We start from the raw sequence: 10589 nt of genomic DNA on the forward strand, positions 1-10589 counted from the left end.
GACACATCAGAAGAGGGCATAGAATCCACTACAGAAGACTGTGAGCCACCATGTGGTTGCTGGGAATTGAACTCAGGACCTCTGAAAGAGCAGTCAGTGCTCTTAACTACTGAGCCACCTCTCCTGCCCTGCATCCCCCCCCCTTAAAAATTACTTTCTTGCCGGGTGATGGTGGCACACACCTTTATTCCCAGCACTTGGGAGGCAGAGGCAGGCAGATTTCTGAGTTCCAGGCCAACCTGGTCTACAGAGTGAGTTCCAGGACAGCCAGGGCTACACAGAGAAACCTTGTCTCAAAAAAAAAAAAACTTTCTTTTATTTATACAACATTTTCTTTATCCATTCTTCTGTTGAATGGCAGCTAGGTTGTTTCCAGTTTCTGGCTATCGTGAATAAAGATGCTATGAACAGAACTGAGCACTGTCCCTGTGGTACAGCAGATCGTCTTGGGAGTATATGCCCAGGAGTGGTATCGCTGGGCCTCGAGGTACATCCATTCCCAATTTTCTGAGAACCCGCCAAGCTGATTTCCAATGTGACTGCACATGTCTGCACTCCCACCAGCAATGGAATCACGCTCCCCTGGCTCTGCATCCGTGTCAACATGAGCTGTCACTTGAGTTTTGAGGTAGGAAGACACATCTGTAATCCAGACAATTTCAGATGAAAAACCCACCTCTAATGTGGTCCACACCTTCTGCAGGGAACCTACACAAAGCCATGGAAGAAGGAAGCGTTGGTCTCTGCCTGCCTGCTCTCGCCTTGCTGGGGCGTCCACAAGCGCACGCTCTCACTGGTGCCAGAGCCCACTTCCTTGGGATTCCAGCGTGGACTAAAGACCATCTGAGAAACATTCCGCTTTGTGGATGGAACAACTATCAGATCCGTGGGCTTTCGGTCCATGGGCAGCAATTGTTGGATTGGCTGGACCACAGCCTGCAAGCCATCCTGACAAATCCCCTGCCTCCTCCCCCTCGTCCTATGACTGCTGTTCCTTTGGAGAACCCTGGCGTCTACACGCAGCACCCGCAGCAGGAGTGACAAGGGCACAGCTAAGAAGCCCCAGAGAGCCGGGGCAGAAACCACAGGGAGCGCAGATGCTGAAGGAGAGGGAAGGAGGGAGTGGACAGGAAGCTGGGGCTGAAGACGGACAGACGGCCTTGAAGATCCAACAATGACAAACTGCACCGTCCAGTTTGAGCTCTGAACACCACCAAGCCTCAAGAGTCAAGGCTCCTGGGGCTGGAGAGACTGCTCAGAGGTCAAGAGGACCACTGCAGCTCTGGAACTGACCATAACTACAGCTCCAGGGCGACTGATGCCCACTTACCCCCCATATTAGTCTACACTCGCACTTGCATAGATCCACACCTAGACACAACCGTATGTACATAACTTGAAAATAAAATAAATCTCTCTTAAAGAGTCAAGGGTCCTGGCACTGCAGGCCCGAGACCTGCCACACCTGTCCTGTGTGACTGTGTGACACTAACAGCCATGGGAGCCGAGGACACAAACACAGACCCCACCTCAGGGCATGAACACCACCACGTTCCCTGGTGCTGCTGCCCATCTCTCCTGCTAGGAGCTGGGTCTCTCACAGCTGTCACCTGCCAGAACGGCCACCAGCTGAAGAACAGAGTGAACGCCAGGTGTGGTGTTTAACTATCATCCCCAGGACTCTGGAAGTAGGGACGGAAGGATGAAGAGACGGATCCAGGCCCATCCTCAGCTACAGTGAGTCCAAGGCCTCATGCAGCCCAGGGAGGGAGAGTCTAACAGTCCCGGCATGCTGGCTGGCAACCTGGGCCTCTCCTACCACAGCCTCCTGGAAGGAGTGGCCACAGCAAATACTCACGGTCACTGGTCCGAACACCCTCTCTTTTGTTCCTCGTGGGTTTTTTGTGTTTTATATGGCAGCTTAGCACTGTATATACCCAGGGCCACAGGATCACAGAGACAAACTCTGACACGAGTTAGGTCTTCCCCCTACACCCAGATGAGCTCAACAGAGGACCAACAGACCAGGGCATCAATGTGGGAAATGTTCCAGGGATCTGAGGGGAGAAGGGGACGCTGGCTTGCGTTAGAACTTCGACTCAAGAGCTTTGCTCTGACATCATTTCTGCATTTGTTTTGTATAATCTCTATATTGTGGTACATATTTTTGAGTGTGAGTTTCAAACATCGTATTTGTAAGGAGTGTTTAAAAGCGTTTGGAAGAACAGACATCTCAGAGGGGGACCAGAGCCTGGCAGGAACCAGCAAGAGGCTACGTACCCCGAGAGTGTCTGAAGGGCTAGGTGAGGTGCTGGAGAGACGGCTCAGCCATCAGGCATGCTCTTCAGAGGATCCCAGCATCCTTGTCAGGTGCTTTCAACCACCTACAACTCCAGTTTCAGTGGCGCCAACTCTCTCCGGGACCTCGGCTGGAAACTGCACACGTGACATACACTCATGAAGATGCACACACATGCACATAAGTAAAATTAATATATGTGGGTTCATTTTTATTATGTATTATTATGCAATATATTTGTATGTACATATAGCCTTGGCTGGACTTCCTCAGCCTCTGCTGCCCCCTTGTGGCCAGAATGTGACAGTTCCCAGAGATCACAAGCTCTCCGATCTCCATTACACATTTTGCTAAAGAATGGTCATGGGTCCAAAGAGAAGTCTATTTGTGTCTGTTCTAACTGTCCTACCGTGATTGTGGAAAGCTGACTGGCAGAACACTGGTGATTGGAAATCCTTTTTAGCAGACAGACTCTCTTACTGCCCCAAGCTGGGCTCTGAGGACATAAGAGAGCAAACGGACCCAAGGCCACGAGAGACAGCACAGACACACCCGCCTGACCACCACCACCATGGAGAAACCATAGATGGGTGCCAACCAAGCATGCCAAGAAGAACAAACTGTGACGAAATTGGACAGCCCAGTCAGGCAGTCAGCTGCAAGACCTTGCTTCCTCCAGAGGCAGGGAGAGCGAGGGGTTCCACAGCCCCTACACTCAGCAAGTGTTTGGGAAAAGCTCAACAGAGTGGCCGAAAGCCAGCCGAGCTGTGCAGCTATGCCAGCCCTCTGGGTCCCTGGGGGATGGAACCTGAAGACATTTACTGAGGGCCAAGTGGTTTTGAAGTCTGTTTTGTTTTGTTGTTTATTTCTTCCTGTCAGTCATGCTGAGGAGATTCATATATGCTTATGAATATTTAGACTTACACATGTGTTATGTTTTTTTAATTCCTTCTTCATATCAGGTGCCAGCCAAATTACTTCCCATCCATAAAGAATAAATAACTCATCTGTAGTATCTTCAACTGTCACCTATTTACGTGATTGCTGCTTGATTTAAAACAGAGGATTTGGCAATCAACTTATTGGACAGAGACCTCGACTTTCCAATAAAGACGGTTCAAGTCTATTCTTGGGGTGTGACAAATCTTCCTGGGAAAGAGATAACCCCAAAAGCATCCTAGCCATGGGTCTCCCAGGACAGTAACTGACACTCAAGGACCCAAGGACCCTAGGGTCCATCCATCTCTCCCAACCCTTCGCCCAACACAGGCTCCCTGACCCAGGCTGGCCCGCCTCCTGCGCCAAAGCCAAAAGGCATGACATTCAAAGGTGCTGGCCCAGCTCACTGAGTTGGGGGCAGCACACTCTGACTGAGGGACAGACATTCAAAGGGGCTGGCTTAGGTCACTGAGTGGGGCAGGGGTGCCGTCCTGAGGGGCACTCCATTCCACCTGGATCTCAGCACTAAGGAATAGGGCATTCCCTGGACCACTCCTCCTCCCCCTCTCCCCTCCCCTTCCCTCTCCCCCTCCTCCTAGGACAGACTTCCCAGAAGACATCTATACAGTCAAAGATAAACAGCCTTGGAGTGTGGCTAATGTGATGGAAGTTGATTCTCTGTGGTAACTGCTGGCCACACTGCTGACCACGCAGTACAAGCCGAGCTTCGATCCTTTGCGTGCAGAGGAGGGGGAGCAAGCAGGGTGTGACCCCCAGACTCCACTGTCAGCTAGACTGGATGGTGAATCGCCCAGGAGACACACCTCTGCGAGAGTCTGTGAGGTTGTTTCCGATGATACAGAACTGAAGGCGGTCACCCTGTCCCATGAGCCAGGGCAGCCAGCAGAATAAATCAGGAAGAAGAGACGTGAGCCTCGGCATCCATTTTGCTCCCTGCCTGCGGGTGTGTAGGATGTGACCAGCACTTCCTGTCCCTGCTGTCTTCTTCCTCTGCTGGAACAGACTTTATCCCCTCAGACCTCGAGCTGAAATAAAGCCTTCCTTCCTCAGGTTGCTCTGCTGCGGTATTTGGTTAGAACAAGAAAATCAACTAGCTTGCAGTGGCTCGGGGGCCTGGGGTCTGGAGTGGAAAGCAGAGGGGGTTGTCAGTGTAGAAGTTCCTGGGCTAGCTGACCTTAGCATCCTGTCCCCCACAGAGACGGAGGCGCAGAGGCTCGCCTTCGTGGTGACTGCATGTCAAAGGAACGGATCTTGGGCCTTGAGATGTATTTCTGAGTTGACCCATGTGCATTAACAAGGACAGGCTGTCTTAGTCCACGCACGTGATCTGCCACAGTCAGCAGGTCAGGGCTGCCAGGTGACGGTTGGAGTGGGCAGTAAATTATCCTGCAACTTTGAGACTTACACGTGTGTTATGTAATTTTTGTTAATTAATGTTTTTTAATTCCTTCCTCATATCAGGCGCCAGCGAAATTACTTCCCATCCATAAAGAATAAATAACTCATCTGTAGTATCTTCTTCAACTGTCGCCTATTTACGTGATTGCTGCTAGATTTAAAACAGGGTTTCACAATCAACCCGTGACCTCGACTCTCCAATAAAGATGGTTCGAGTCTGTTCTCATTGGACTGTGCGGTACAGCAGCCAGGAGCCGGCTGTCTCTGCTCAAATCTATTTAAATTAACGAAAACTGAGGAGGGGTTGCACCCCATGGCGGAGCGCTTTGCTGTGGGCAATGCCCTGAATTCTGTTCCCAGCCCTGGAACAAAGGCTGAGGCAGACTGCGCCTCGCAAGCACGCGATCCTAGGTTCAAACCTTAGCACTTCATAAACCTGAACAGTGTTACCAGGAGGCACCAGGGCTAGAGAAGCAGAAAAATGGGATAGATACAGCATCGTCCCGGGCTAGTCCGTGAGTTCGAGGCCAGCCTGGGCTACACGAGCTCCTGTCTCAAAAATAAATTATAGGGGCCTAGACAGATGGCTCAGGGTGCTGACTACTCTTCCAGAGAATGTAGGTTCGATTCCCAGCATGGCCATTCATAACCACCCGTAGCTCCAATTTCGGAGCTGTGACGCCCTCTTCTGGCCTCTTCAGGTAGTAGGTGTACAAACATGCACACAGGGAAACACCCATACATATAAATTTAAATTTGAAACAGGTAATGTTGAATTGAGTAAGTATAGACTGGAGGACTGGAGAGACGGCTCAGTGGTTAAGAGCACTGACTGCTCTTCCAGAGGTTCTGAGTTCAATTCCCAACAACCACATGGTGGCTCACAAACATCTAGAATAGGATCTGATGCCCTCTTCTGGTGTGTCTGAAGACAGCTACAGTGTACTCATAAGTAAATAAATCTTAAAAAATTAAAGAAAATATAGGCTGGAAATGTGGACATGTGGCTCAGAAGGCTTGCCTTATGCAAACAGAGCCTCGGGTTTGCTCCCCAGCACCTCACAACCCAGGCATGATTGTGCAGACCTGGAGTCCCAGTGACTGGGAGCCTGAGGCAGGAGGATCGGTTCAAGGTCATCCTCCGGTTTTAAGTGGGAGATGAGATAGAAGAGACCCTGCCTCGAATACATTAAAATTCAAAGCTCGGGTTCCTTGGTCTGCAATCGCCGACAGGCAACATTTCCATTCCCTGGACAGAAAGGCTCGCTGGGCAGTGGCTGGGGTGGGGAGCTGAGCAGCTCCTGGGTCCTGCAGGAAAGGCTGCGGAAATGGCGGCTTTTGTCTGGTACCACTTCCTTTTCTGCTTACAATGAAATTGAATGGGCTTTTCTGAAGAGCCTCGATAATGTCTGATGCATTGAAAATACTTACGTAGAATTCCTGGGACTCGAGGAAGCCATGGGAGTGGTCAGGGAACCTCGCCAAACTGGCTTTGTGGGGAAGTAACCCCCTTCTCAAGAGGCCCAAAGTGTGAGGTGAGGCTTACAGGGTAATGCTAATGCGTGGGAGGGAGAGGGCGAGTCTGGGGTCAGGAGTTCAAGGTCAGGAGCCACACTACACGGAATCCGAGGGCGCCCTGCCTGCAGAAGACTCTAGGGCTGGGGAGACGACTGGTTAAGAGAGCTTGCTGCTCAATACTGAGGCCTGGAGTTTGAATCCCAGCAGCCACACCCCACAGCCCACAACGGCCTGCGACTCTAGCGCTGGGAGATCCACGCCTGGTGAACTCCTCAGGCGCCTGCACTCACTTGTGGGCATCCTCACACGCAGATGCGCAGATGCACGCCATAGATACATAAAAACAGGAAAGGAGTCTTTTTAAAATGCTAATCGAAATGTAAAACTCTGTAGGCGGGCTCTACAGCAGAATGGAGAACAAAGGAAAAAGGGCCATGAACCTAAAGGTAAGGCACAAATTAACTTGATCTGAAAAACAGAAAATGAAACGGTGTGGAAATGTGGGAGTCAGCACCACCCCCACCCCCACCCCCACCACCCCACTCCCATCATAAGGGAAGAAGAGAGCAAGGCACTCGCTCGGAGTCCTGGGCTCCACACATCACTGAGTGGATCGGATACTGCCCTCCTGTGGGTATTTAATGGAGTGAGATGTGCTCAGCGCCGGGGGCGGGGCGGGGCGGGGCGGAGCAGGGCGGGGCGGGGCGGGGCGGAGCAGGGCGGGGCGGGGCGGGGCGGAGCAGGGCGGGGCGGGGCGGGGCAATGGCCCCACTTAGCCCTAAAACATCAAATGATCATGTTCAAAAGCAACTAGGCAGAAATTCTTGTTGGCACCAAGCAACACATCTAAAATGGACCCCTCCTCAATAGAACAAGGTTTGCTCGTGTGTTATGAGATTTGTATTTATATATTTGGTGTGGAGGTGGGGATGTGTTTACGCACACCGGGGAGGCTGTGCCTGCAGAGGAGGCCAGCAGAGGGTGTCTGATCCCCTGAAGCTGGAGTTCCAGGCAGTTGTGAGTCACAGGATGCAGATGCTGAGAACCAAGCCCCGGTCCTCTAGACAAACACCTAGTGCTCCTAATCTCTGAGCCGTCTCTCAGGCCCCGAACCGAGTTTTACAGTTTTATGTTTTCAATCATTTAGACCCCAATCCTTAGAGAAGTTGCTGACTGTGGTCAATCAGATCACGAGGATGATGAAATAAAGTGTATAAGGGATGAGAACACCAAAAAGAGGACCTGGCTTGGGATCAGGGTAGCAACGAGGAGCCTGGACTAAGGCAAACTTGGTTCCGGGAAAGGTCCTCACAGCAGAAAACACAGGAACGCTGCCCTTCCTAATGAGGAAAGTTCCTACAGCTGAAGTGTGACTGAATGATTGACACACTTATCCTCCTCCGGGGATACACAGTGACAGAAATGCCCATGTCTGAGGGGTAAGGGGAGGGGGTGGTTCTACCTCACCACACCCTACCTCGCTAAAGTGATCAAGTTTCCCAGGCAACTGCATCAGCATCCGGGAAGCCGGAAAGAGTAGGAAGAAGCACTCAGGCTCAGCGAGCGCTGCCCAGTTTGAGCCCTGAGGTGTTCTGGTGGACCCCGGAGCAGCACAGGCAGCCTGGGCAGGTGCCTTGCCTCTCTCAAGACAAAGCAAGCAGTGCCCTGAGCAGCCCCACACACAGCCCTTCACCCACCCGCCCCTGCTTCCCCTCTGCCTCACCACTTCCCTGTCTGCCTTACCAGTTCTCCTTTCTCACAAGCTCCAGCCTGCTGCCCCAGCCTCCCTTGTAAGTGATGTGAAGCTGGCAGCGACAGGTTCTCTTCCCACTGAGCCTTTGTGGTTCCTCCAGAAACCAGGTGTCTCTTCTAGGTGGTTTCGCTTTGCTGCTCTGCCAACACCAGGTGCCCCGGTGAAAGCGGGAAAGCAGGGACTTCTCACACAGGATGCCAGCTGCCTCAACTAGGGAAGGCTGTGGGAAAATGACACATCTGGAGGACAATGGACTGAGAGCACAGACAGGAAACGCACAAAGAGACACAAAAACTGTCACATACGTGAGACAATGTTAACCCTTACTAATAAAATGGGGTGGGGTGGTCTGTTCTGAGCTGAAGTCTGCCCAGCTGGGCTGAGGCACCTCCTCCTGCCCTAACCGACCTGCGCAGACATTACCCCCTGGAGTAGGAAGCCCTGCACTGTGCGCTGGAGGATGACAGGCATGTTTAATGAGCGCGGCTTCATCCGTGGCCGTGTGTAGGCAGGTGTTCGTTCCCAGTTAGCCTAAGGAGGCAGGCAGCCACGCATACGTGTAAGCTCTGTTGCAAAATAGTTTATCGTGTTGAAAACCGACGCCCTCTTTAACAAGTCTCAATAGGAAACTAGGTGAAGGGACCTAGGGCTCACATGGCAGCAAGCTGGGCAGACATTTAACAATGATGATGTGGGCTGTGTCGGGACACATGCTTACCACATATGACGCCCTAGGTGTGATTCCGAACACCCCCCAAAACACCTCAAACATCAGACATTCTCAAACATTACAGACATCTGTAAAACTGAATAACTGACCAAAATCCCAATATCAGGCTAAACATGGGGGCCGGAGAGATGGTCCTGAGTTCAAATCCCAGCACCCAGGTGGCTCACAACCATCTGTAAAGAGATCTGATGCCCTCTTCTGGTGTGTCTGAAGACAGCTACAGTGTACTTAGACTTAATAATAAATAAATCTTTAGGCCAGAGTGAGTGGGGTTAACCAGAGCAAGCAGAGGTCCTGAATTCAAATTCCCAGGAACCACGTGAGGCTCACGACCATCTGTACAGCTACAGCGAACTCATATACACTAAATAAATAAATAAATCCTTAAGAGAGAGAGATGATGTGGCTCCGTGAAGCAGGGACTGGCCAGGGTGTGAAGCTGAGGCTTTGCTTTCCAGTGCGGTGTAAGCAAAGAGCACAGCAGTGCACAGCAGTAATCCTAGCAATCAGAAGATGAAGCAGGAGAATCAGGAGTTCAGGGTCACCCTCACCAACATGGCAAGTTCAAGGCCAGCCTGGTGGCAGTGGGGACACACTGCCAGTGTTCCTGGCAGGCGGTCGCATACTGCAGGCAGCTTCCAGGATTGCACAAGGCTGAGCGCCCGGCTCCCACGGACAGGGACGGACAGCTCCACCACCCTGGGCCATGCCCAGTGCCCAGCAGACATCCGAGAATGGCTGACTCCAAAGCCGTGCTGGGTCCCCAGGACTTAGGAGCCAGAAGACCTGTGAGTTTGAGGCTAGCCTCCACTGACCTGGTGAGTTCCAGGCTAGCCTGGACTACAGCCCTGTCCAAAGTTAGAATTTTTGGTTGGTTGGGTTTGCTTGCTCAATTGCTCTTTTTTTTTTTTTTTTTTTGGTTTTTGCTTTTTTGAGACAGGGTTTCTCTGCGTAGCCCTGGCTATCCTGGAACTCACTCTGTAGACCAGGCTGGCCTCAAACTCAGAAATCCGCCTGCCTCTGCCTCCCAGAGTGCTGGGATTACAGGCCTGCGCCACCACGGCTCAGCCGCTCACTTGCTTTTAATAAAAATTAAAGGAGATAGCATGAATTTTTTGAGATAATGAATTCCCTTTATGGTTGTCTTTTTTATAGATGACTTAAATTTTATGTCTTCACTAACATCTTGACTGTCCCCTGGCATTCTTTGTGGGGAGGGAAGTAGAGGTACATGAAATAGTGTCCCTTTGTTATTGGTAACAACAATATTTTACATTCCTCTCTGAAGGAAGGCCAAGCCGCCCCACCCCCACCCCCCCCTCTCTCTCTCTCTCTCTCTCTCTCTCTCTCTCTCACACACACACACACACACACACACACGCCCAACTCTGTACTAAAAGCAACCCAGTAGGCCAGACTCACGGTGATAGAGTATCAGTGTGAAACACAGGAGGCCTGGGTCCCACCTCCTCCGGGAGGGGGGGGAAGGCCCGGCATCCTGTCCATCCCCAGGAAGAAGTCAGGCACAGAGTCACCTATAACCTCAGCACCCAGGTGACAGCTGCAGAAGGATCCCACAGGTCTCAGACCAGCCAGGACTATGCACACAGTGAGATCCTGTCTCAAAACCCCTTTTTAGGTCTGGAGAGATGGCTCAGCAGTTAAGAGCACTGACTGCTCTTCCACAGGTCCTGAGTTCAATTCCCAGCAACCACATGGTGGCTTACAACCATCTGTGATGAGATCTGACGCCCTCTTCTGGTGTGTGTCTGAAGACAGTGACAGTATATTCATATAAATAAATAAATAAATAAATAAATAAATAAATAAATAAATCTTAAAAAAAAAAAAGAAAAGAAAGAAAGACCCTTTTAAAAAAAATAACACCCCCAGAAAGAGCCAAGGAAAGGTCTAAAGATCCCCTGGATTGC

The sequence above is a fragment of the Apodemus sylvaticus genome, chromosome 19, assembly GCF_947179515.1.
Source record: "Apodemus sylvaticus chromosome 19, mApoSyl1.1, whole genome shotgun sequence".
NCBI lineage: Eukaryota > Metazoa > Chordata > Mammalia > Rodentia > Muridae > Apodemus > Apodemus sylvaticus.